Source organism: Dendrobates tinctorius, unplaced genomic scaffold (assembly GCF_039654945.1).
Source record: "Dendrobates tinctorius isolate UK_male_01 unplaced genomic scaffold, ASM3965494v1 ptg000079l, whole genome shotgun sequence".
In the NCBI taxonomy this organism is placed as follows: Eukaryota; Metazoa; Chordata; class Amphibia; order Anura; family Dendrobatidae; genus Dendrobates; species Dendrobates tinctorius.
In genome coordinates this window covers 15,260,484-15,288,412 of record NW_027361747.1, presented here as the reverse complement: position 1 = coordinate 15,288,412, position 27,929 = coordinate 15,260,484, and the positions used below count along the sequence as shown (strand labels likewise).

General features: G+C 42.4%; 1 pseudogene; it reads right to left on the bottom strand.

Moving 5' to 3' along the window:
- Positions 1-954: 954 nt before the first annotated feature.
- Positions 955-27,467, bottom strand: LOC141096813 (uncharacterized; annotated as a pseudogene).
- Between the last annotated feature and the right edge of the window lie 462 nt (positions 27,468-27,929).

Sequence of the window (27,929 nt, the reverse complement as noted above, 5' to 3'; positions counted from 1 at the left end):
TAGCAAACTCCATTGCCAACAACTTTCACAAAGAGATCAATGGCACTACAGTTCGAGAAAGGGGGGAACTTCCTGGAGCGTACCGTCAAGGCCGGAGGAATCTTACCTCCCTCGGTGGCTGAATGCTCCTCCGCCAATTCCTCAAGGATCATCAAGGCTGATTGTTCTTCCTCTGTAGGAAACAATATGCTCTTATTATCATCATAAAAGAAACGTTTAAATAATAGTGACCTCGCAAAGATATGTAGGTCTTTAATGGCCGTGAATCTGTCAAAGCCCGCCATTGGTGAGAATGACAGGCCTTTATACAGTAAATCACAGTCAGCTCTAGTGAGCAAGTGATCGCTGAGGTTAATTACCTTATTCTCCCTGCTTTGATTTTCCGGTGATCGATTTTTCCTCCTCTTATGTGTATGGAAGTTGGAATTTCTCATACGTCCATAATTAACTCGAGAACGAGTAATCATGGAAGCGGTAGAGGTCTCAGACGAGGCACTAAGTGATGATATAGAAGTGTTGGAAACACTACGATGTCCCACTGATAGTTTATCAGTATGTTTTTTCCATTGATAGACCGTTTTATCTTGATAGTCCTTACTGTCCCTATTAAATTTTGAGACCTGCGTCTCATTGATTTTTTTCACCACGGTATCTACCGTTCTTTCCAAATTATCCTCATATACTTTCAATTGTTCCACCGAACAACCAGCCTGAAGATCTAATAAAGTCTGATCAATCTCTTTGTCCAAAACATTGAGGGATTTTGTATTATAGTCAATCAATAGCTTCATTAATGCCGCTGAACATGCCCCACACGCATCCTCCCAGCTAGATATAAATTCAGCATCCTCCATGGGGAAATTCGGTAGGACCCGGACCCGTAGGCCCCTAGGTATCATATTCTTGACAATGTATTTTTCCAGAAATATCCTACTCCACCAAATTTTTGTACGTTTAATAAGCAATTTTTTTAAAGGACTCAAACAGCCCATCATTCCTGTGACCAACAGACCGCGTTCCACCTGTCCCATCCTGTCCAAAAACTTCGTCAGCTTGTCCCAGGCAGGATTTTTCCCTGGCCTTATAGTCCATTATACCAGTGCAAAAACCTGTGCAAAACACAGAAATTGGTAGACAAATTATAACAGCAACGGTACAGAGCCGCATCCTAAATATATTTTCATAGAATCATAGAATCATAGAAACGTAGAGTTGGAAGGGACCTCCTGGGCCATCTGGTCCAACCCCCTGCTCAAAGCAGGATTCGCTAAATCATCCCAGTCAGATGTCTGTCCAGCCTCTGTTTGAAGACTTCCATTGAAGGAGAACTCACCACTTCTCGTGGCAGCCTGTTCCACTCATTGATCACTCTAACTGTCAAAAAGTTTTTTCTAATATCTAATCTGTGTCTCCTCCCATTCAGTTTCATCCCATTGCTTCTAGTCTTTCCTTGTGCAAATCAGAATAAAGTTGATCCTTCTACAATGTGACAGCCCTTTAGATATTTGTAGACAGCTATTAAGTCTCCTCTCAGTCTTCTCTTTTGCAAACTAAACATTCCCAAATCCTGCAACCTTTCCTCATAAGACAGGGTTTGCAGACCGGTCACCATTCTGGTCGCTCTTTTCTGAACTTGCTCCAGTTTGTTGATGTCTTTTTTAAAATGTGGTGCCCAAAACTGGACACAATATTCCAGATGAGGTCTGACCAAAGAGGAGTAGAGGGAAATAATGACTTCACGTGATCTAGACTGTATGCTTCTGTTAATACATCCTAGAATTGCATTTGCCTTTTTTGCTGCTGCATCACACTGTTGACTCATATTCAGTCTGTGATCTATTAGTATACCCAAGTCTTTTTCACATGTGCTGTTAGCCGTATTCCTCCCACTCTATATATGCTTTTTTCATTTTTATTGCCCAGATGTAGTACTTTTCATTTCTCCCTGTTAAAACCATTCTGTTAGTTGCTGCCCACTTCTCCAGTTTATTTAAATCTTTTTGAATCCTCTCTCTCTCCTCTAGTATTAGCTATCCCTCCTAGCTTTGTGTCATCAGCAAATTTAATCAGTTTACCCTCAATTCCTTCATCTAAATCGTTGATAAAGATGTTGAACAATACAGGGCCCAGGACAGAGCCCTGTGGTACCCCACTTGAGACATTCTTCCAACTGGATGTGCAGCCATTTACGACCACTCTTTGGGTCCGATCACTAAGCCAGTTATGAATCCACCTAACAGTTGCCTTGTCCATTCCATACTTAGTCATTTTTTCAATAAGGATTGTATGAGAGACTTTGTCAAATGCTTTGCTGAAGTCAAGATATACTATATCTACAGCATTTCCTTGATCCACCCAATCAGTGATACCGTCATAGAAGGAAATTAAGTTAGTCTGACATGACTTATTAGTTACAAACCCATGCTGACTCTGTTTAATCACTTCATTCTTATCCAGGTATTGACATACATGTTGTTTAATAATTTGTTCAAAGATCTTTCCTGGTATAGAAGTCAGACTCACCGGCCTATAGTTGCCTGGGTCCACCTTCTTCCCCTTTTTGAAGATAGGAACAACATTTGCTGTTCTCCAGTCTTCTGGCACTTCTCCTGTTCTCCAAGAATTTTCAAAGATTATGGAGAGGGGTTCAAAAATTTCTTCTGCTATCTCCTTCAGTACTCTGGGGTGTAATTCATCTGGACCTGGAGACTTGAATTCATTTAGGTTAGCTAAGTGTTTCCTCACTATCTTTCTGTTTATAGATATCCTGGATTCTTCTATTCCCTTAATAGGACAGTGGATAACAGTTGATGTTGCATTTCCTTTCTGAGAGAAAACAGATGCAAAATAGGAATTTAAAAGTTCAGCCTTCTCAACATCCTGTCTTACCATTTCATCATTTTCATCCTGTAAAAATCCTATAGCATCTTTGACTTTTCTTTTACTTTTGACATATCCCCAAAATCCTTCATTATTGCTTTTGACATCTCTTGCAAGCCTCAGTTCATTTTCAGCTTTAGCTAATCTGATTTGTGCCCTGCAGGTTCTGCAGACAGCATTATATTCTTCTTTAGATATGCCTCCCTCTTTCCATTTTATAAACATTTTTTTCTTCCTTTTTAGCATGTGCTTAAGTTCTGTGTTCATCCATCCTGGTTTCCTTAAATGCTTCCTATTCTTCCCTCTTTTCGGAATTGTTAACAACTGTGCTTTGAGAATTTCATTTTTCAAGATTTCCCATCCTTCCTGGACATTTTTGTCTTTAAGGATATCCAGCCATTGGATCCCTCCAATTCTCTTTCTGAATCCCTTAAAATCTGCCTTTCTGAAATCTAACCTTGACGTCTGAGTCTTCACAGGTCTTCCGCCTCTAGTTATCCAAAATTCTAAAATAGCATGGTCGCTACCTCCTAGGGTCCCAGCCACTTTTACCTCCTCAACCATTTCCTCCCTGTTTATAAGGATTAGATCCAAGGTAGCAGTTCCCCTTGTTTTCTCCCTTACCTTTTGGAAGATAAAGTTGTCAGCAAGAGAGGATAAGAATTTCCTTGACCTGTTAGTTTTGCCTGAGAGAGATTCCCAACAAATGTCTGGATAGTTGAAATCTCCCATGACAACTATGTCATATTTTTTGGAGAACTTGGCCATCTGATGCATAAAGAGTTCATCCATATCTTCAGCTTGCACAGGCGGCCTGTAGTAAATGCCTACAATGGTGTCCTTTCCATTGTTCTGTCCTTGTATTCTTACCCAAACAGTTTCCACAGAACTCCCAGTCTCTGAAGCTTCAATCTCTGTGCAGATATACGCATTTCGAACATACAATGCGACACCCCCTCCTCGTTTATCAAGTCTGTTTCTTGCAAATAAGTTGTATCCTTCTAGTCTTGTATTCCAATCATGTGTATTGTCCCACCAAGTTTCAGTGATTCCAATGACATCATATTTCTTTTCCAGTGTTAGTAGTTCCAATTCTCCTTGTTTGTTGCCCATGCTTTGTGCATTAGTATAGAAACATTTTAGTTTGTGATTGGTTTCTCTTTCTCCAATATTTTTATTAATTAGATTCTTTCGTCTTTGTTCTTCCTTTCCACTTCTAATAGCAGAGTTCTCAATAGCATTTGTCAGGTGTATGGCTTTTTCTGGTCTTTTGCTTCCCTTCCCATGTTGTTCTAGTTTAAAGCTCTCCTTACAAGTGTAGCAAGGCGACTTCCAAATACATGCTTTCCAGTCTTCGTAAGGTGCACCCCATCTCTAGCAAGTAGTCCATCGTATAAGTAGTTCACTCCGTGATCCAGAAATCCAAATCGTTGCTGACGGCACCATCGACGTAGCCAGTTGTTCACCTGCAGAATCTTATTCCACCTCCTTGTTCCATGGCCATCCACGGGGAGGATGGAAGAGAAGACCACCTGCGCTCCCAGTTCTTTCACTTTCTTGCCTAAGTCTTCAAAGTCTCTGCAGATGGTTTCCAGGTCGTTTCTTGCGGTGTCATTTGTCCCCACATGTAGTAGCAGGAATGGGTAGTCATCTGTAGGTCTGAAGAGTCCTGATATCCTGTCAGACACATCTTTAATTTTTGCACCTGGAAGACAGCACATTTCTCTTGAAGTTATATCCGGTCTGCAGATAGCGGCCTCTGTTCCTCTCAGCAGGGAATCCCCCATGACCACCACTCTCCGTTTCTTCTTCACAACATTTTTCTTTCTCCATCCAGGAGGACTCTGAAGGCGTACAAGGTTGCTGTTTGTGGGCAAAGTCTTATCCTGATGTATTTCTTCATCGTTTTCCTGCGTGAGAGCCTGGTACTGGTTCCTGAGAAGTATGGGTGCTGACTGCCTCCTGATCCTCCTGCTTCTCTGGGTCACATGTCTCCATTCCTCTGCTTCTTCAGGTGCACTTCGAATTTCTTCTCTTTCTGTAACATGAAGAGATAATTCTGCTCTGTCCAAGAACTCTTCACCTTCCTTAATGATCTTCAACGTAGCTAACCTCTCTTCGAGATTTTGCAACTTTTCCTCCAACAGGGACACAAGCTTGCATTTGTGGCATGTGAAGTTTGGCTTTTCCACTGGTAAATCTGTGAACATGTAGCAAGAAATGCAGCTCACCAAATGGCTCCTGGCCTCTTCCATCTTGAGATTTCTTAAAAATGATGAAAGATGACCAAATTTCCCCTGGTTTTCCGATTTCCTCTTTTCAGCTGCAACGGCCAAAACCCAGTGATCGTTGAGCTGAATATGCAAATGATCTCCTCAAGACTCTTCCCCTGGTTTTCTGATTTCCTCTTTTCAGCTGCAACGGCCAAAACCCAGTGATCGTTGAGCTCGCGGAGACTCTTCACTTATCCCAGAAGGCACTGGGAATATGCAAATGATCTCCTCAAGACTCTTCCCCTGGTTTTCTGATTTCCTCTTTTCAGCTGCAACGGCCAAAACCCAGTGATCGTTGAGCTCGCGGAGACTCTTCACTTATCCCAGAAGGCACTGGGAATATGCAAATGATCTCCTCAGGACTCTTCCCCTGGTTTTCTGATTTCCTCTTTTCAGCTGCAACGGCCAAAACCCAGTGATCGTTGAGCTCGCGGAGACTCTTCACTTATCCCAGAAGGCACTGGGAATATGCAAATGATCTCCTCAGGACTCTTCCCCTGGTTTTCTGATTTCCTCTTTTCAGCTGCAACGGCCAAAACCCAGTGATCGTTGAGCTCGCGGAGACTCTTCACTTATCCCAGAAGGCACTGGGAATATGCAAATGATCTCCTCAAGACTCTTCCCCTGGTTTTTATATCACTCCTTATAGGTGTCGCTCTGTTTGGACAAACTAGAATCAATTGCTAATATATAAACCAAAAATTGTGGAAACCACAGTAGAAAATTGCGACCATAGATCCATATTGATAAAATTGCTCTCTTTATTAAATTATGAACAAGACAAGACAAAAATGGGGAACATGTGCAAAGGACAATCAAAAAGTGCAATAGTATAAATGCTAATACAAGCAGGACCTGCCCCAGTCCACCTGAACTATCATATGCCGAGATTAATGTATACATTTTCTGTATTTATACTCCATATAACGAGCATTATATATCTTACATAGAAAGGGGAACAATGCCCATCATCTATCATACAAAATAAATCTACTGTATACATTATCCCAAAAGAGGTAACTTGAGGGGTTAACAACAAGTTAACACTACTACCCTCGGGCCATGTGGAACACATCTTACATGTATTAAAAATATGTGTCGGCACAACACAAGACCTTAAAGTTTGCCTGCTTGAGCAGGTACAAGAATGTTTAGAATTGAGGGTCTTCAGTGGTTGATACCTTTTAATGGCTAACTGAAAAGATGGTAACAAATTGCAAGCTTTTTTTTTCCAAAAGCCTTGGAATGAACTAATGGGCAGCATATATACATTTCTGAATTGTTTTGGGTACTAAATTAACAGGTGCCCATTCAGTATTTTTACTCACACATACATTTTATTTATTACATATTTTTTATTCAATTATGTCCCCATTTCACCACTATGTAGAGTCATGACCGAAAGTCACCCATGAAATTGTTCCAGAAAACAAAGTATTTCTCCCAAAAAAAATTACTGCAATTACACTTGTTTTGTTATACACATGTTAATTTCCTTTATGCATAGAATCATAGAATCATAGAATCGTAGAGTTGGAAGGGACCTCCTGGGCCATCTGGTCCAACCCCCTGCTCAAAGCAGGATTCGCTAAATCATCCCAGACAGATGTCTGTCCAGCCTCTGTTTGAAGACTTCCTTTGAAGGAGAACTCACGACTTCTCGTGGCAGCTTGTTCCACTCATTGATCACTCTAACTGTCAAAAAGTTTTTTCTAATATCTAATCTGTGTCTCCTCCCATTCAGTTTCATCCCATTGCTTCTAGTCTTTCCTTGTGCAAATGAGAATAAAGATGATCCTTCTACAATGTGAGAGCCCTTTAGATATTTGTAGACAGCTATTTAGTCCCCTCTCAGTCTTCTCGTTTGCAAACTAAACATTCCCAAATCCTGCAACCTTTCCTCATAAGACAGGGTTTGCAGACCGGTCACCATTCTGGTCGCTCTTTTCTGAACTTGCTCCAGTTTGTTGATGTCTTTTTTAAAATGTGGTGCCCAAAACTGGACACAATATTCCAGATGAGGTCTGACCAAAGAGGAGTAGAGGGAAATAATGACTTCACGTGATCTAGACTGTATGCTTCTGTTAATACATCCTAGAATTGCAGTTGCCTTTTTTGCTGCTGCATCACACTGCTGACTCATATTCAGTCTGTGATCTATTAGTATACCCAAGTCTTTTTCACATGTGCTGTTGCTTAGCCCTATTCCTCCCATTCTGTATATGCTTTTTTCTTTTTTAGTGCCCAGATGTAGTACTTTGCATGTTTCCCTGTTAAAAACCATTCTGTTAGCTGCTGCCCACTGCTCCAGTTTATTTATATCTTTTTGAATCCTCTCTCTCTTCTCTAGTATTAGCTATCCCTCCAAGCTTTGTGTCATCAGCAAATTTAATCAGTTTACCCTCAATTCCTTCATCTAAATCATTGTTAAAGATGTTGAACAATACAGGGCCCAGGACAGAGCCCTGTGGTACCCCACTTGAGACATTCTTCCAACTGGATGTGCAGCCATTTACGACCACTCTTTGGGTCCGATCACTAAGCCAGTTATGAATCCACCTAACAGTTGCCTTGTCCATTCCATACTTAGTCATTTTTTCAATAAGGATTGTATGAGATACTTTGTCAAATGCTTTGCTGAAGTCAAGATATACTATATCTACAGCATTTCCCTGATCCACCCAATCAGTGATTCCGTCATAGAAGGAAATTAAGTTAGTCTGACATGGCTTATTAGTTACAAACCCATGCTGACTCTGTTTAATCACTTCATTCTTATCCAGGTACTGACATACATGTTGTTTAATAATTTGTTCAAAGATCTTTCCTGGTATGGAAGTCAGACTCACCGGCCTATAGTTGCCTGGGTCCACCTTCTTCCCCTTTTTGAAGATAGCAACAACATTTGCTCTTCTCCTGTCTTCTGGGACTTCTCCTGTTCTCCAAGAATTTTCAAAGATTATGGAGAGGGGTTCAAAAATTTCTTCTGCTATCTCCTTCAGTACTCTGGGGTGTAATTCATCTGGACCTGGAGACTTGAATTAATTTAGGTTAGCTAAGTGTTTCCTCACTATCTTTCTGTTTATAGATATCCTGGATTCTTTTATTCCCTTAATAGGACAGTGAAGAACAGTTGATGTTACTTTTCCTTTCTGAGAGAAAACAGATGCAAAATAGGAATTTAAAAGTTCGGCCTTCTCAACATCCTGTCTTACCATGTCATCATTTTCATCCTGTAACAAACCTATAGCATCTTTGACTTTTCTTTTACTTTTGACATATCCCCAAAATTCTTTATTATTGCTTTTGACATCTCTTGCAAGCCTCAATTCATTGTCAGCTTTAGATAATCTGATTTGTGCCCTGCAGGTTCTGCAGACAGCACTATATTCTTCTTTAGATATGCCTCCCTCTTTCCATTTTATAAACATTTTTTTCTTCCTTTTTAGCATGTGCGTAAGTTCTGTGCTCATCCGTCCTGGTTTCCTTAAATGCTTCCTATTCTTCCCTCTTTTCGGAATTGTTAACAATTGTGCTTTGAGAATTTCATTTTTCAAGATTTCCCATCCTTCCTGGACATTTTTGTCTTTAAGGATATCCAGCCATTGGATCCCTCCAATTCTCTTTCTGAGTCCCTTAAAATCTGCCTTTCTGAAATCTAACCTTGACGTCTGAGTCTTCACAGGTCTTCCTCCTCTAGTTATCCAAAATTCTAAAATAGCATGGTCGCTACCTCCTAGGGTCCCAGCCACTTTTACCTCCTCAACCATTTCCTCCCTGTTTATAAGGATTAGATCCAAGGTAGCAGTTCCCCTTGTTTTCTCCCCTACCTTTTGGAAGATAAAGTTGTCAGCAAGAGAGGATAAGAATTTCCTTGACCTGTTAGTTTTGCCTGAGAGAGATTCTCAACAAATGTCTGGATAGTTGAAATCTCCCATGACAACTATGTCATATTTTTTGGAGAGCTTGGCCATTTGATGCATAAAGAGTTCATCCATATCTTCAGCTTGCACAGGCGGCCTGTAGTAAACGCCTACAATGGTGTCCTTTCCATTGTTCTGTCCTTGTATTCTTACCCAAACAGTTTCCACAGAACTCCCAGTCTCTGAAGCTTCAATCTCTGTGCAGATAAACGCATTTCTAACATACAATGCGACACCTCCTCCTCGTTTATCAAGTCTGTTTCTTGCAAATAAGTTGTATCTTTCTAGTCTTGTATTCCAATCATGTGTATTGTCCCACCAAGTTTCAGTGATTCCAATGACATCATATTTCTTTTCCTGTGTTAGTAGTTCCAATTCTCCTTGTTTGTTGCCCATGCTTTGTGCATTAGTATAGAAACATTTTAGTTTGTGATTGGTTTCTCTTTCTCCAATATTTTTATTATTTAGATTCTTTTGTCTTTGTTCTTCCTTTCCACTTCTAATAGCAGAGTTCTCAATAGCATTTGTCAGGTGTATGGCTTTTTCTGGTCTTTTGCTTCCCTTCCCATGTTGTTCTAGTTTAAAGTCTCCTTACAAGTGTAGCAAGGCAACTTCCAAATACATGTTTTCCAGTCTTCGTAAGGTGCACCCCATCTCTAGCAAGTAGTCCATCGTATAGGTAATTCACTCCGTGATCCAGAAATCCAAATCGTTGCTGACGGCACCATCGACGTAGCCAGTTGTTCACCTGCAGAATCTTATTCCATCTTCTTGTTCCATGGCCATTCACTGGGAGGATGGAAGAGAAGATCACCTGCGCTCCCAGTTCTTTCACTTTCTTGCCTAAGTTTTCAAAGTCTCTGCAGATGGTTTCCAGGTCGTTTCTTGCTGTGTCATTTGTCCCCACATGTAGTAGCAGGAATGGATAGTCATCTGTAGGTCTGAAGAGTCCTGATATCCTGTCAGACACATCTTTAATTTTTGCAACTGGAAGACAGCACATTTCTCTTGAAGTTATATCCGGTCTGCAGATAGCGGCCTCTGTTCCACTCAACAGGGAATCCCCCATGACCACCACTCTCCGTTTCTTCTTCACAACATTTTTCTTTCTCCATCCAGGAGGACTCTGAAGGCGTACAAGGTTGCTGTTTGTGGGCAAAGTCTTATCCTGATGTATTTCTTCATCGTTTTCCTGCGTGAGAGCCTGGTACTGGTTCCTGAGAAGTATGGGTGCTGACTGTCTCCTGATCCTCCTGCTTCTCTGGGTCACATGTTTCCATTCCTCTGTTTCTTCAGGTGCATTTTGAATTTCTTCTCTTTCTGTAACATGAAGAGATAATTCTGCTCTGTCTAAGAACTCTTCACCTTCCTTAGTGATCTTCAACGTAGCTAACCTCTCTTCGAGATTTTGCAACTTTTCCTCCAACAGGGACACAAGCTTGCATTTGTGGCATGTGAAATTTGGCTTTTCCACTGGTAAGTCTGTGAACATGTAGCAAGAAATGCAGCTCACCAAATGGCTCCTGGCCTCTTCCATATTGAGATTTCTTAAAAACAATGAAAGATGAGCCAAAATTCGCACGCTGATAGTCGCGCGGTTTTCCAATTTCCTCTTTTCAGCTGCAATGGCCAAAACCCAGTGATCGTTGAGCTCGCGGAGACTCTTCACTTATCCCAGAAGGCTCTGGGAATATGCAAATGATCTCCTCAGGACTCTTCCCCTGGTTTTCCGATTTCCTCTTTTCAGCTGCAACGGCCAAAACCCAGTGATCGTTGAGCTCGCGGAGACTCTTCACTTATCCCAGAAGGCACTGGGAATATGCAAATGATCTCCTCAGGACTCTTCCCCTGAGGAGAATTGAAACAACTCAAAAAAAGAGAAAAAAAGGCAAATTGGACATAATTTCACAAAAAAAACCAAAATGGGATGGAATAAAATTGTTGGCACCTTTCTAAAATTGTGGGTAAACAACTTTGTTTCAAGCATGTGATACTCTTTCAAACTCACCTGTGGCAAGTGACAGGAGTGGGCAATATGAAAATCACACCTGAAGCCACGTAAAAAGGGAAGAAGTTGATTCAATCTTTGCATTGTGTGCCTGTATGTGCCACACTAAGCATGGAGATCAAAAAGAGTAGAAGAGATCTGTTTGAGGACTTGAGCACCAAAATTGTAGAACAATATCAATAATCTCAAGATTACAAGTCTATCTCCTGATTTATTGGTGTTGCTTTGTCCACGGTTTGCAACATAATCAAGAAGTTTACAATCCATGTCTCTGTAGCTAATCTCCCTGGACATGGATGGCAGAGAATCATAGAATCAAAGAATGTTAGAGTTGAAATGGACTTCCAGGGTCATTGTATCCAACCCCCTTCTCAATACAGGATTCACTAAACCATCTCAGACAGATGTGTGTTCAGGCTCTGTTTGAAAACTTCTGCTGAAGGAGAACTCACCACCCGCCGTTGTAGCAATTTCCACTCATTGAACACCCTCACTGCCAAAAAGCTTTTTCTAATATCTAATCTGTATCTTTTCCCTTTTCCCTTTCAGTTTAATTCCATGCATCTCATGTTTCCATTTGTAAATGAGAATAAGGATGGTCCTTCTACACTGTGACAGCCCTTCAGATATTTGTACATGGCTATTAAGTTGACTCTTAAACTTCATTTCTGCAAGGTAGACATTCCCAGATCCTTTATTCCTCGTAGGACATAATTTTCAATCCATTCACATCCCGGCTAGCTCTTCTCTGAATTTGTTCCAGTTTTTCAATGTCTTTTTTAAAATGTGGTGCACAGAACTGGACACAGTATTCCAGATGAAGTCTGACCAAGAAGGAGCTGAATAATTACTTCACGTGATCTAGACTCTATGCTTCTCTTAATACATTCCAGTAATGTGTTTGTCTCTTTTGCTGCTGCATCACACTGTTGACTCATGTGCAGTCTGTGATCTATTAGTATATCCAAGTATTTTTTACACATGCTGTTTAGTTCTGTTCCTCCCATTCTGTGGATGTAATTTTTGTTTTGTAGAATGCAGATGTAAAAATGTTGAATAACACTGGGACCAGGATAGAGCCTTGTGATGCCCCACTTGAAACACTCTTACAATTGGATGTGCAACCTTTTATTACCACTCTTTCAATATGATCACTGAACCAGTTATGAATCTACCTAACTGCAGCCTTGTCAATTCCACACTTTGTCATTTTTTCAATAAGGATAGCATGAGATACTTTATCAAATGCTTCACTGAAGTTGAGATATACTATATCTACCGCATTTCCCTGATCCACCCAGAAAAATTGTGGAAAGGTTGCAAAGCAGGATAGTCCAGATGGTGAATAAGCAGCCCCAATCAAGTTCCAAAGAAATTCAAGCTGTCTTGTAGGCTCAGGGTGCATCAGCTGACATGTGCCTGGAACAGCCGCAGGTGGAATTGCGATCCACCCACGGCTGTTAACCCATTAAATGTAAGTCCACAAGGATAGGGTCCTCTCCCCTCTGTACCAGTCCGTCATTGTAAATTTGTTTACTGTTAAGGATATCTATAACTTTGTATGTAACAATATCTATAACCTTGTATGTAACCCCCCTTCCCATGTACAGCACCATGGAATTAATGGTGCTGTATAAATAAATAAATAATAATAATAATAAATGCCATTGTCAAACTCTGACAGTGGCATTTAACATGCGCTTTCAGTAATGGCGCAGGATATCCGCCCATCATTGACCCCTGTCACGTGATTGCGGGTCACTTATGGGTCACCATGACAACTAGAGGTCTCCTGCAGACATCTATGGTTGTCAATGCTGGATTGCTATGAGCGCCGCCCGGTGGCTACTCTGCTACATGCAGGCGATCTGATCATTGCCTGTATGTAGCAGAGCCGATCAGGTTTTGGCAGCTTGTAGTCTCCCATGGATACTAGTGAAGCATGCCAAAAGTAAAAAAAAAGTGTTTTTAAATATTAAAAAAATAAAAATATATAAACGTTCAAATCACCCCCTTTTCACCACATTCTAAATGAAATAATAAATAAAAAAATCAAATATACACATATTTGGTATCGATGCGTTCAGAATCGCCCGATCTGCCAATATAAAAAAATTAACCCGATAGCTAAACGGCGTAAGGAGATAAAAATTCAAAACGCTAGAATTACCGTACGTTTTTTTGCTCGCCGCAACATTGCATTAAAATGCAATAACGGGCAATCAAAAGATTGTATCTGCACCAAAATGGTATAAATAAAAACATCAGCTCGGCACGCAAAGAAATTGAGACGCTAAGGGTCTCGGAAAATGACACAATTTTTTTTAAACAAATTTTGGATTTTTTTTTTCTCCACTTAAAAAAAAAAAAAAAGAGCCTAGACATGTTTGATGTCTATGAACTCGTAATGACCTGAAGAATCTTAATGCCAGGACAGTTTTTACATTTGGTGAAGATGGTAAAAAAAAATCCATAAGCAGTTTTAGAATTGCAGGTTTTTTGCAATTTCTCCGCACTTGGAATTTTTTCCTGTTTTTGAGTGCACGATATGGAAAACCCAATGGTGTTGATAAAAAAGTACAACTCATCCCGCAAGAAACAAGCCCTCATATGGCCATATTAACAGAAAAATAAAAAAAGTTATGGCTCTGGGAAGGAGAGCAAAAATCAGAAACGCAAATACGAAAAATGGCTGTGAAACGAAGGGGTTAAAATTGCTGTTGGGAGAAGATGCCTTCAAATATGAGAGTCCTGAAGAAGTTTACAAACGAAAAGTGGTCCAAAATTCCAGTTTAGAAGTGTAAGGAGATTGTTGAGGAGATTAGTTATTTATTCCAAAGGGTGTGAAACCAAATATTAAACTGAGGGTGCCAAAAATTATGTCAGGCATTTTTTTTTATTTTGTGTGAAATTATGTCCAATTTGCCTTTATTTCTCTGCCTTTTGGGTTGTTCCAATATGGACAAAGGAAATGTGTATAACAAAACATGTGCAATTGCAATAATATCCTGGAAGAAATACTTCATTTTTGGAACAATTTCAATGGTGCCAACACTTTCGGCCATGACTGTATATATAGTACGCATGCATACAGTTGAAACCAGAAGTTTACATACATTATATAAAAAGACACTTATGCTTGTTTTTCTCAATATCTGACATGAAATCAGAATAAATCTTTCCTGCTTTAGGTTAATTATGATTACCATAATTATTAATATTTGCCAAATGCCAGAATAATGAGAGAGAGATAATGTTTTAAGGCATTTTTATTACTTTCTGCAAACTCTAAAGTTTACATACATTTCATTAGTATTTTGTACCATTGCCCTTAAACTGAATGACTTGGGTCAGACATTTGGGTTAGCCTTCCACAAGCTTCTCACAATAGTTGGTCAGAATTTGAGCCCATTCCTACTGACAAAACTGGTGTTACTGATCCAGGTTTGTAGGTCGCCTTGCTCGCACCTCCCTTTTCAGCTTTACCCATAAATTTTCAATAGGATTGACAGCAGGGCTTTGTGATGACCACTCCAAAACATTGACTTTGTTATGCGTAAACCACTTTGTTACCATTTTGGCAGCATGCTTCGGGACATTGACCATTTGGAAGACCCATTTCTGCCCAAGCTTTAACTTCCTGGCTGATGTCTTCAGATGTTGCTTCAGTATTGCCACATAATCTTCTTTTCTCATGATGAAATCTATTCTATGAAGCGCACCAGTCCCTCCTGCAGCACAACAACCTCACAACTTGATGCTGCCACCCCCATGTTTCACAGTCGGGATAGTGTTCTTAGGCTTCCAAGCTTCTCCCTTTTTCTCCAAACATAACGATGGTCATATGCCTAAAAAGTTCAATTTTTCGTTTTATCAGACCACAGCACATATCTCCAAAAACTAATCTGTTTTTTTTATGCTTCTTTTGAAGTAATGACTTCTTCCTGGCAGAGTGGACTTTCAGCCCATGTTGATATAGTACTCGTTTCATTGTGGCTATTGACACAATCTTACCAGCTTCCGACATCTTCTTTACAAGGTCTTTTGCTTTTGTCCTTGGGTTGATATGCACATGTCATGCCAAAGCACATTCATCTTTGGGACACAGAACCCTTCTCCTTCCTGAGCAGTATGATGGCTGGACATTCCCATCTTGTCTGTACCTGCGTATAATTGTTTGTACAAATGAACGAGGTACCTTTAGGTAAACTGAAATTGTGCCGAAGGACGAGCCAGACTTGTGCAAGTCCACAATTCTCTTCCTAATATTTTGGCTGATTTCTTTAGACATTCACATGATGCTACACAAAGAAGCATTGTGTTTCAGGTGTGCATTAATATACATCTACAGGTGTGTCTCTTATTAACTCAGATGTTTGCAAAAATATCAGAATCTTCCAAACACATAACATCATCTTATGGATGATGTATATATATATATATATATATATATATATATATATATACAGTAGATGAAATAATATTGAACATGTTACCAATTTTCTAATTAAATTTTTTCTATTGACATGAAATTCCCAACAGACGTCGATAACAACCCATCCAATCCACACAGGTAACAAAATCAAACCACAGATGCCCAAAAATTAGTTATGTGTAATAATGAGAAATGACATAGGAGAAAATTATTGAACACATGAAGAAAGAGAGATGCCAAAAGCCATGGAAAGTCATGACTCCATCCGAAATCTATCAGTAATTAGATAGAAATCCTGCAACTTAGTGAAAAATAATAAATACTAATATCAGCTGGTTCAGCTGATGGCCTATTTAAAGGGGTCCCATTACCATGGTGCCACACAAAAAACATCTCATGATAGGTAAAACCAGAGAGCTGTCTCAAGACCTTTGTGTCCTTACTGTTGCAAAACATACTGATGGTATTGATTACATAAGGATTTCTAAATTACTGAACACACAGCAACGGAAACTCTCTATTGGTTTCAGAGAAAGAAAATAAAGCTGCTAGAATGGCAGCCTAACCAATCACCTGACTTGAATCTAGTAGAAAATGTATGTAGGGAACTAAAGCTTAGTGTTCATAGAGAAGGAGGCCAAGGAACCTTCAGGATTTCAAGAGTGTTTGTGTGGAAGAATGGTCCAAAATCACACTTGAGCAATGCTTGCCAATAGTTTCTCCATACAGGAGGTATTTTGAAGCTGTCATCACCAACAAAGGCTTTGTACAAAGTATTAAATAAATTTCAGTGTTCAATACTTCTTCCCTGTGCCATTTCTTATTATTAAGCATAACTTAATTTATGGACATCTATGGTTTGTTTTCTTTGCCTGTGTTGATTGGATAGGTTGTTACCGACATCTAGTAAGAATTTCATGCCATTAGCACCTTTAGAAATATGCAGTATTTACTTAGAAAATTGACGTGTTCATTACTTATTTCGCCCACTGTATGAGGCCACTAGCTTGGGTCACGAGACCTGCAGCTGGTCCAAACATTGCGATCCATTTATTGACCGTGAATCATGGACATCTGAATTTAGTCGAAGTAATAGAGATTTTTTTCGTGGAATATAAGAATAGCTTGTGCATTGCACAATAGAAAGATATGAAAATAGTATATAAATTTCTAACTTTAGTTTATAGTGATACCCAAAATATAAAGGTTTGTTCTGTGTGAAATCACTGCAGATTTTGTTGCATGCCTTTTCTGAACAGCAATTTGTGACATTTTGCCATATAACTCCTTTGTAAATTTAAAAAAGTGTGTGTTCTGGGCATGGTTAGCCTGTAAATAAGGTTTGAAAATTTGCTTTGAAAAGTCATCGATCTCCCTTAAAGTGGATAGGGGTAAATAGTGGAAGATCACATTTATACAATGTTGTATAAGTATAATTTAACAAACATGACACTTTGGTAAATTTGGAGCAAAATTGACAATGCAACTGTTACACATCTGTCTCGTTTCTGTGCTCTACTACCTACACCCGAATCCACTAAACTTTCTTGTGCTCCACTTCGGGCTTTGCAAGTAGCACGGCATGCTCCCATGTGTTGAACTTCTTTGGCCTGTATATGGCCTCTCAAGACACACATCTGTGTCTTGGTATTGAGACTTTGTAGTTTGTCTGTGCACAGTTCCTGTGCACAGTCATTAGCACATCTTCAAGCTGCCTGTTCTGGTGTCCAGTCCCTGAGTTACCTGTCTACACTATCTTGCATATTTCTTGTTTGCTGCGGCTTCCATGGTATTCAGACTTTCTAGTTACTCTGGAGTTCTGTCTGCTACCTCTCTGTTTTCAGGACATCTGCAGCATCCAGGACATTTTCTTTCTGCTTGGGGCTTCCAAGATGTCTTCAACGTGTCTGCCTGTGGCTTCAAGGACATCTCCTATCTGCTTGCCCCCTTTTATAAGGCCTCTTTCACACATCAGTTTTTCGCCATCAGGCGCGATCCGGCTATTTTTACGAAAACCGGATCCGGCGAAATGCAATGTCGGATCCGGTTTTTCCACATTGACTTACATTAGCGCCGGATGGTCATGCGTTTCGTCCGGTTTTGGCCGGATCCGGCAATGTGTCGCAATCCGGCGTCTGGAAAAAACGGCAACTGTAACGTTTTTTGTCTACGGCGAAAAAGCCGGACCCACCGGATCTGGCGCGTCCGGCTTTTTCACACAATGAAAGTCTATGAGCGCCGCAATGTGCCGGATCCAGCCAAAGCCGGATCCGGTGGCCGGATCCGTTTTTTTTGGTCTGAGCATGCTCAGTAGCCCTGCCCACAGCAAACATATATAAAACCATGACAGTGGGACCCTCAGCCACAGCCAATATGCCACCCAAGAGAGTCAACAGCCGCAGGAGAAGGCAGGAGACCACTGCACCACCAGCACCACCACCCCAAATGGAGCGAAGGGACCATGGTGACCATGCGGAGGGGAGTCCACCAGCAGATGACATACGGTAATTATCAAATCCCCCATTCCTCAAAAATAGGGCCATGGAATATCAATATATTCAGTGGCCCTTTCTTTCTCTTTATTCACCAGCAGAACACGCCATATAGATGCAGCAGCACCGGCAGCAGCAGCAACAGCAGCAGCAGCATCAGGAGTGGAGACTGGCCAGCAGGAGGACACCACATCTTCTGGGAGCCCTCCCTCACATCGTCAGTGCTTGACGGTAAGTTTTTATTTCAAAAATCCATCATCTCTGTAATATATGTCTTTTCATTGGCTTTTATTTCAAAACAGGAATCACAAGCTGAAGAGGAGCTCCCAGAAGAAGAAGGAAGGGGTGGACAGATACCTGGAGTGGGCTCGCAATTGGTAAGTTTCCTACATCAAACGCAGAAACACAACATCACACAACATACAACACATAGAAAACAATGTAGCGCAGATATAACACAGCAAACACATATGCCTACATCTAACCACATAATTTTTTTGCTTTTCTTTTCTAGTCTTCCCAATCTGGTGCTCGGCCAAGAGGTCCTCACAGTGCCTCCCAGGGTCGTCGGCGACAGCGACGCGGCGGTCACCAGCGTGTAAGTATAATATTTTTGCTTTGGTTTTTTTTAACTTTTTATTTGATTTCTTGTGGTGGCTAATTTTATTTTTCTCTTTTTCTTTAACAGCCTTCACAGCGTGCTCCCGACTCTGATGGTGAGGATGGAGGGATTGATGTCGACCACCTCATCGATCTTGTTAGAGAAAGGGAGCCGCTTTGGAATATGGCTGACCGCCGGCATGCTGATCTAATTGTGACCCGACGGCTCTGGGAGGAAATATGTTCGCTCCTTGTGGACCGCTGGGAGGACCTTGAAGCTCGGGCCCTGATTCAAGAGTGTAAGTATATACTAGGGTGACCGCAAAAAATCGATGTCGGAATTTTGTCCGTCTGGACCCCACAAAACGATTCCCCTTTCCAGATATTGAGATAGCCAAAATTTGAGCTCGATCAAACGACGTTAACCCGTGCCGCTCGTCGCTCAAAGTTTGAAAAAATCCAAATTGAGGTATTTTAAGATTTAGGTATTTTGCATAGTCTGTTAGACTATAAAGAATGTGACAACAACATTGCAGAAATAGCCCTGACCAAATTTTCGAACCATTTGTGGTATTTGAATGCAGAGTTGGTGGGATTATCGTTTTTTGATCCCACCATTACAGACAATGAAAAGTTGTTAATGGCTAATAAATTGCTCAGTAGCACAGATGAACCATCAGAGCACGCTAGGGTTGTAAATCCAAAAGTTAGGAAAGAAAAATTAAAAGAGGTAGGAAGTAACCAACTTTAACGACCTTCTGACAAAAGATGAAGAACAAAAGCAATATGTCCTGCAAGTTGTAAGCAAATGCCGAGCATTATATTATGATGTTTCAAAAACTACTTTAACAAAAGCTCTAGAATAGATTAGATAACTATGTAAAATTATCAACTCATGTAGGTTAGCGTGCTCTGATGGTTCATCTGTGCTACTGAGCAATTTATTAGCCATTAACAACTTTTCATTGTCTGTAATGGTGGGATCAAAAAACGATAATCCCACCAACTTTGCATTCAAATACCACAAATGGTTCGAAAATTTGGTCAGGGCTATTTCTGCAATGTTGTTGTCACATTCTTTATAGTCTAACAGACTATGCAAAATACCTAAATCTTAAAATACCTCAATTTGGATTTTTTCAAACTTTGAGCGACGAGCGGCACGGGTTAACGTCGTTTGATCGAGCTCAAATTTTGGCTATCTCAATATCTGGAAAGGGGAATCGTTTTGTGGGGTCCAGACGAACAAGATTCTGACATTTTTTCCCCCCCATATGAGATCCGGTCACCCTAGTATATACAGTTCCCGTTGCTTGATGTCAAGCAGTGTTTCCCGAACTCCAGTCCTCGTGGTACCCATGGGTCATGTTTTCATGATTTCCTTTTGAGCAACACTATTGGAATCCTGAAAACATGACCCGTTGGGAACCACGAGGACTGGAGTTTGTGAAACACTGATGTTGTATACTAACCACTTTGTGCTTTCTCGTTTCAGGGGAGAGAATTGTGAAGCGGTGGCGGTCTGTGAGGGATCGTTTCAAGAAGGAGTTCAATAAAGAGATGCGGGCCCCGAGTGGATCTGGAGGACGCAGGAGCAAGTACAAGTACGCACGAGCCCTGTCGTTCCTCCTGGCAACAATGGTCACCAGAAGGTAAATATTACACACCCCATGTCCAAAAGTAATGTTTACATGTCTAATTTTTTTTTCAGCCAGGGCCAATGGCATGTTACTATATTAATTGTGTTTTTTTTCTCTTTGTTCCACAGCACGGTGACCAGCACTCGGGAGCCTGCACGGTTGGACCCTTCTGAAGCGATCCCTGAGGAGACCGGCACCGAGGGACACTTCGACTGCCCCGGTACATCTGCACCTTCCCAGCCTTCCCACACATTCGACCCATCTGTCCCATCCACCAGCACAGGAGCATCGTGGCCGCCTACATTACATGAAGCTGCTGGTGAGGAGATCGCTTTCCCTTTACCCCACCCTTCTGCCCCTGCCACCTCTAGTACACCTGCGGGTACTGGGCGGCAGCGGCAGAGGGGTCAGGAAAAGAGCTATGCCTCAGAGTTCTTGCATCTGAATGCATCTTTCCAGAACTGTCTCAAAGTCTTGTCCGATCAAATGTCCGCAGGCTTTCAGCAGCTCAACTCCGGCATTCTGGAGTTGAAGACACTTCTGCAAACAATGCATTCAGAAGCAAGATCTTCTCCAAACCACACCTTTTTCAGGTCTGTTGTGGAGCGCATGGCAACACTATCTCCTACCCAGCAGATGCATGTAATGCATTCGTGCCATGGTGCTCTACAGCAGGTTACCTCCCAACCTCCACCTCCCACCACTGTAGTTCCTCCACCTGCATCCCCTCCAGCCACTGTTCATACTCCCTCTCCTATTCAGTACCAGCAAACTCCCCAGTACCAGCAAACTCCCCAGTACCAGCAACCTGCCCACTTCCAGCAACCTGCCCCGTACCAAACTACTTCCCAGTACCAAACTCATTCCCCCTACCACTTCACAACCACATCATCTGCTACTCCATTCCCTGCCCAACTCTCCTCTCCACCACCCACCACCTGTTCTGCCACCCACATGTCCACCCATTCTCTTGCTTTTTCCACCCCTTCACCTCTAACTGTTCCTTCCCCACCACGAGCCCAGTCCTCTCTCCACACTCCCAGTGTCGAAGTGTCCCGCAGCCCCTCCAGCAGTATTTCCACCCCACACTACACTCATTTATAAAAGTGTGTATTTAAATAAAAAAGAGAAACATTTTTAACAATTAAACAGTTTATTAAAAAAAAAATTTTTTTTCAATAAAAGTTAAAGTATTGGTTTACACTGGTTGTCTGTCTTTTATTTCTGTGGCGAACTATGGTATAAAAAAAAGGTTAAGTACAGGGTATACAAAAGGTAAAAAGGTATACAAAACCAGGTATATTACTGTGGGTAAAAGGTAAATAAATTTTACCTTTTGGCCACAGTTGTGTTCCTGGTTGTGTTTTAGACAAAGTAATTCACCTTTTACCAATAGTTGTGTATCTTGTTGGGGATTTCCTAACAATGTACACAACTTTTGGTAAAAGGTGAAAAACTTTGCCTAAAACACAACCAGGTACACAACTGTGGTCAAGGTAAAAATAGTTAAACCACGACAAGATAGACGACAAGATAGCCAACTTTGTTTGGAATAGGTATATACTGTTGGTACAGAAGGTACACAACTTTGGTTAAGGGCAGAAATTTATCAAATTCTGTCATCCTGCCAGTCTATTCTGCCTTGAGGTGACATAAAGTATTCTGCAAAATTGTCCCTCATTCGTGACACCGTCACAGAACTTCTATTGGTAATGTTCTGGTAATCTTGCAAGGTGGTTTCTTCAGCGGTGTCCTCAATGGAAATGGGTTCCTTGCACATAACAAAATTGTGGAGTACCATGCAAGCTTTGATCGCCTCATCCACAGTTTCTGTCTTCAGGTTGATCGCAGTTAATAGGACACGCCATTTGGCTGTCAGAATACCTGCTCTTGCTCTTGTTAGCCGGTAATTAAAAATGCATTTTGTTCTTGTCAATCCTCTGCTACAGTAGGGTTTCAAAAGGTGTTCTGACAGCTGGAATGCTTCATCCCCTACACAAAAGGCATAGGTGGACCAGATGTTTGCGGCAGCGGTCTAGGGGATAGGAACTGGAAGGTGTTTCCATACAGTTTACGCCCTATGGCAGACAGTTTGAAAACTTAAGAGTCATTGGAGCGGCCATAGGCCCCAATATCAACAGCAATAAATTTGTATTCCGCGTCAGCGATGGCCATGAGGACAATGGAGAAATATTTCTTGTAATTGAAATATTCCGATCCCGATCCTGCTGGCTTTACAATGCGGATATGTTTCCCATCCACAGCGTCCAAGCAGTTCGGAAACTGACATATCTGTAGAAACTTTTCAGAAATTTCAATCCACCTCTCTGTTGTGGGCTCTGGTAAAACCTCTTCAACTAAGGAGTCCCACAGTGCACGGCATGTGTACTTCACTTTTCCAGATATGGTTGAAATCCCGAGTCTGTACTGGAAATGCAGTGACGAAAGGGATTCTCCAGTTGCTAGAAATCTGTGGGGAATTAAAAAACAATAAATTAGGTAAAAATCACAGCATTACATACCAAAACTCAGCTATAATACTTGGAGATACAAACTACCACCAACAAGATTGCAGTGAAAGTGTGCTCTCATGCGAGCATATCCAATAAATGTGGCTTACCTTAAAGTCACCATCAGACGCTCCGCGGGTGAAATGGAGAAACGGCAATAGATGTCAGCTTTTCTTATGAGGTGTGCAATGCGCTCCCCCAAGTAATCAAAATTCTCCATTTTCATCCAAACATATCCAAAAAATTTCTCCGGGTTTCGTCTAAGGTCCATGCAGAATGTAGAATAGACCCCACGCGTCATTCTCTTGGCTGTGATGGGGTGGATCCAAAAACGGCGTCGCTGATGCCTGATGCGCTGCTGTCTTGCTCTCTCCTTCTCCAGAACAATCACCCTCAAACGGTTCACCTCCGCTGTAAAATCCACCAAATTCTTCAAAATATTTGCAATCACAACATCCATCTTCGCCAGTCACTTGCTCTTCTCTCCAACATGCAGTTTCTCCTCTACAACCTGTCAAAGATGGGCTGTAGGAACACGGTATATATAGATTTCAGCAGCCAATCCCGTTTCGAAGCCCCCAAGGGGCATTTTTAAAAACCGGATCCGGCGTTATCCGTCGGAAAACGGATGGAAAAACTGATGAAACTGATGAGACGGATCCGGTTTATGGTCTGACGTCACATCCGGTTTTACATAACATTTGCCGGATCTGGCGCGATGCCGGATCACACCTGACGGAGATAAACTAATGTGTGAAACTAGCCTAACTCTGCCAACTGTCTGCAGTCTCCAGGACATATCCTGCCTGCATTTGGTTTCCTGTAAAACTGCTATCTGTCTGTGGCTTCCAGGAGGTCTCCTGACTGACTGTGGCTTCCAGTAACCATGCTATCTGTCTGTGGTATCCAAGATGTCTCCTGTCTGTCTGTGGCTTCCAGTAACTCTGCTACCTATTTCCCAAGTGCATCTTCCCACTGCTGCATCGATGCCTGTGGCTTGTGTGTCCATCCGGACCTTGGGTTTCGATGTTCCACCTCAGCTAGGGAACCTTGTGACAGCAACATTAAGCAAAACTGACTTTAAAAAATGCCCCTCATGGTGATTTCCCCTTTGGAATTTTGCTTAAAGCTAAATCTGGAGTCAGAGATATCTACTGGAATTTATGAGGTTAGACATGATCAAGTCAGTATGTATGGTATGCTGCTAACAAATCTTAACAGAGTCTATATTGTGGTTGCATCATGCCCTACTTCTGGTGCAGATCTTACTGTAAAACAACCAATTACTAATGTTCTTTTAAAAATGTCATAGTACATAATTTTCTTTCAGGTGGGGGCATTTGTATTGCAACACAGGCTGATTGCGCCCAAGGGCCCCAACGTCCATCTTGAGGTTCCCCAGGCAAGCAGATGGAGTCACACAGAAAGGTATTTTTGGCAATCCATTGCCTCAAGTATTAGGCCCACATTGTCCCTAGCAGCCTATTTTGTAAGACTGCTGTGGTCACTTTACACTACTGTCCTCCACTGAATCATCACTTCCTGAACTTGGCACTAATTCTCAATTTCCCCTCCTCAAACTCGGCCGGCCATTACAGTTAATGCTGACTAGGCTAGACTGCAGCCCAAGTGGGTGTTACCCTTGACAACATGCATAAATATAAAATACATTTAACCCCTTAGAGAGGGAACATACCATCAGAACCACCTCTCCTACATACAGTGGGGGTGTAGTGAAATATGTATAGGTATGGATGTATGACTGCCAGTAAATAACATTGGTTCTAGGCTGCAGGTCTCACCGGGGTCACAGCATATGTTATCCTGAGAAGGCAGTCTCCTGTCTCCAATCTCGCCAGGGGGCTGCTAGGGATTGCAAATGGCCCTATGATATTCACAGCCACTGGCTGGAAAGACTCATCAATCACTGGCAGTGGTTTCAATGGGGCTTTCTGTATATCCCAAGACTTTCCAACCCTCTAACAAACTACGCAGGATTGACAGTAATTGACTATATGTCCCCATCTTGGGCCAATAAAAATTATGTGTTAGGCAAGTGTAACAAATGGAAGCAGAGGCAGAGATGATGAAGTCCACATTCGTTTTTTATTTTTAAAGTGGAACCTCGGGACCACGGTCCAGGGGGCTCCGAAGGGGTGCGTAACTAGTGAGCCTCGGGTACCCATAGTAAAGTCCCTCAGACAGGACCAGAATGGAATACCCGGAGGACACAGGTGCCACCTCCAGTTAGACCCCGGACATGTGGCAGCTGTCCCAGCGGGACCAAAAGGGATAACAGGAATAATAGCAGAGTATGTAATGAGACGGGTCCTGGATCTGGGTAGTTGGTAGATAGCAGGCTCCAGAAACCTTGTCATAGTCTTTGGACTCGGAAGGCTGTTGGCGGAATGGGATGGCGTTTGCACAGATGATTGCCGAGATAGCCATGGTTATCAGGATACAGATATTCTTGTTACCACCCACCTTTCGTGTCTACCTTTTTCCTCATAGATTGTAAGCTTGCGAGCAGGGCCCTCATTCCTCTTGGTATCTGTTATGATCTTGTGATTATTGTTATGCTGTAATGTCTACTGTATTGTCTGTACAAGTCCTCTCTGAAAAGTAAAGTGCTGCGGAATATGTTGGCGCTATAGAAATAAAATGTATTATTATTATTCTGTGGAGACAGATAGCATGAGTCTGCAAACGCAGCACAGAAAGATTAGCAACAGAACTGGATGTAGCAATGATTGATACTCATTGCTCCGGCGCTCTCCCTATGGAGGAGAGACCAGAAATAGCAGCCAGTGCACTGCCATTGGATAATTACTAATTTTGAAAAATGCACAGTTCCCTTTAAGAAGCCAGGGGAGCGCGTGTGCGTGCCCTAATAGCTTTAGCTGAAGACCTGCCGACGGGACACCAGGAGGTGGGTGAAGGGGAGAGAACAGGACGCTGAGAAGCAGCATGGGACACACAGGGAGCCGGCTGCTGCACAGGAACAGCGTGCAAGACACGAGGTGAGTGCCCTGAATGGGGAGCAGCGGCAGACCGGGGCGTAGAGCCAGGACAGGGACCAGGTGCAACAGCAAGCTTTAGTCTTTTGTATTCCAAGGTGCCCAGCCAGAGGAATTTCATGAGCAATTCTCAATAATTGTTCCCTATATGGATAAGGAACAACCAATCGCTTTTCACAGTCCCAAGGTTCTATAGTATCAGTGGGGAGAGTCTCTTTAAACAGTCTGCCCTGCTCCCAGTATATTCTCTCTTTGTCAGAAGCGGTGGGGGGTTGATCTGCAAGACATCTGAGCTTCTCCAGACTGAAATCTGTCTGCAGGGCCTCCTGGAAGCTCTGACTGTCAGTCTGCAGCCCCTGGCCTAGTGTGACTGCCAGGCCCTGGTCTAAAGCTGAGTCTTCAGTGTCGGTTATCAGGGACCTTGTTGGGTCTGCCATGTGAGAAGGCTCCGGGGCCACATTATGGTCCTCCTGTTCTGGTAGTTCTATTTGAGCCTCATCCTCTAATCTCTGGGCCGCAATCTGACTCTGGGTCACAGCTGCCACATACGTACATTCCTGTGCATTGGTACATTTTCCCTCCTTGCACAGGATCTCAGGTGGGTTGCTTTCTTCCATCTTCTCTGTAGCATTTACTTGTAAGGGAGGGATATAGTGGGACACCATCCTCCCCAAGTCTGTGCTTAGCAACACAATGGTGGGAATAGCCTCTGATACTCCCACTTCTCTCAGTCCTTTCCTTGTTCCCCAATCCAGGTACACATGGAACATGGGCATGGCAGGGCTGACCCCCCCATCCAGGTTATAGACATAGTCTTTCCTGGTATGATATCTGCAGGGGTTACCATTGCTGGACGCGCCAGAGTCACCTCTGCCCCAGTGTCTCTGAGACCTATGGTGACTTTGTTGCCAACAGTAACAGACTGACAGTTCTAATTGGTCCTCACATCAGAGCCGGCCATAAAGAGGACAGAAGGTGGGGGCCCAGACGGCTTTGTGGTTGTAGTTGTGTGTTTGTCCCTATCAAGGCAGACAGCGCTAACATGTCCCACTTTGTTGCCGGAAAAGCATCGGCGTGTATTGCCTAAAGAATGTCTATTCCCCAGAACCCCATGGGAGGTGGGCTTGTACAGGACTGGTGATCGGCAGAGGGAGAAGGGTCCCCGTTTGGCTTACCTCCCTTCCAGCTGAATCTCGATGGCTTCTGCACCTCAGGCATCCTGTTAGCCACATAGCAGTCAGCAATCTTTGCAGCCTGATCCGCAGTTTGTGGCTCCCGATCACACACAAATTGTCGTACATCTGTGGGGCACATATAAAGAAATTTGATCCTTGACCATAAGATCCGTTAAGTCCTCAAAACTGTTAACAGAAAGTCCCCTGATCCATTGGTGGAACATGGTCCTCAAGGTGCTTACGACATCTGCATAGCTGTCCGTTGATCCACGTTGAAGATTCTGGAACTTTCTCTGATACACTTCTGGGGTTAGGTTGTACTTTCTGATCAGGGCCTCATTTATTGCCTCATAGTTCCCATCATGCTCTGGCGGGAGGCCAGCAAAAACTTTGAGGATCTTGCCTCTCAACCCTGGATTCAGATACTGTGTCCACTGCTCACTGGGTAGATGGTATTGCCTTCAGTTTTTTCAAACCCCCGAAGGAAAGTATCTAAGTCCGTATCCTTCTCCATCTGAGGATTGTTACCCCTTTCTATTTGAGCCATCTGAAGTTTGAAAGCTCTCTCCTCCCAGCTGTCATGATCCATAGCTGGATCAGGACTGATAAAAAGCACAGGTACCTTTTTTTTTTCTTAAGCTGTGCTTAAGTTTGCTTTTTGCCCCCGGTGGCCATTAGGATTATTGCACTGTGGTGTCTTTTGCTCTAAGTTTGCCCCCGGTGGTGGTGAGCGTCCTTGCACTCTGGTTTCTTTAGTTAAGTGCACATGATTATAATGCAGGTGTGATTGATCTGGCCCTGCTGTAAAAGAGTCACAGGTGTTGCAATCAGTGTTGGTGATAGTGTTCATTTCAACCATCCTTGGTGGAGGAAGGAGCTGGAGAGCGTTCCTTGCAGCACTGTCTTAGCCCTGGTGTGGAAGGAGTCATAGGGGATTTCCTTGTAGCTCTGACAGAGCTTGGTGGCAGCGATTCAG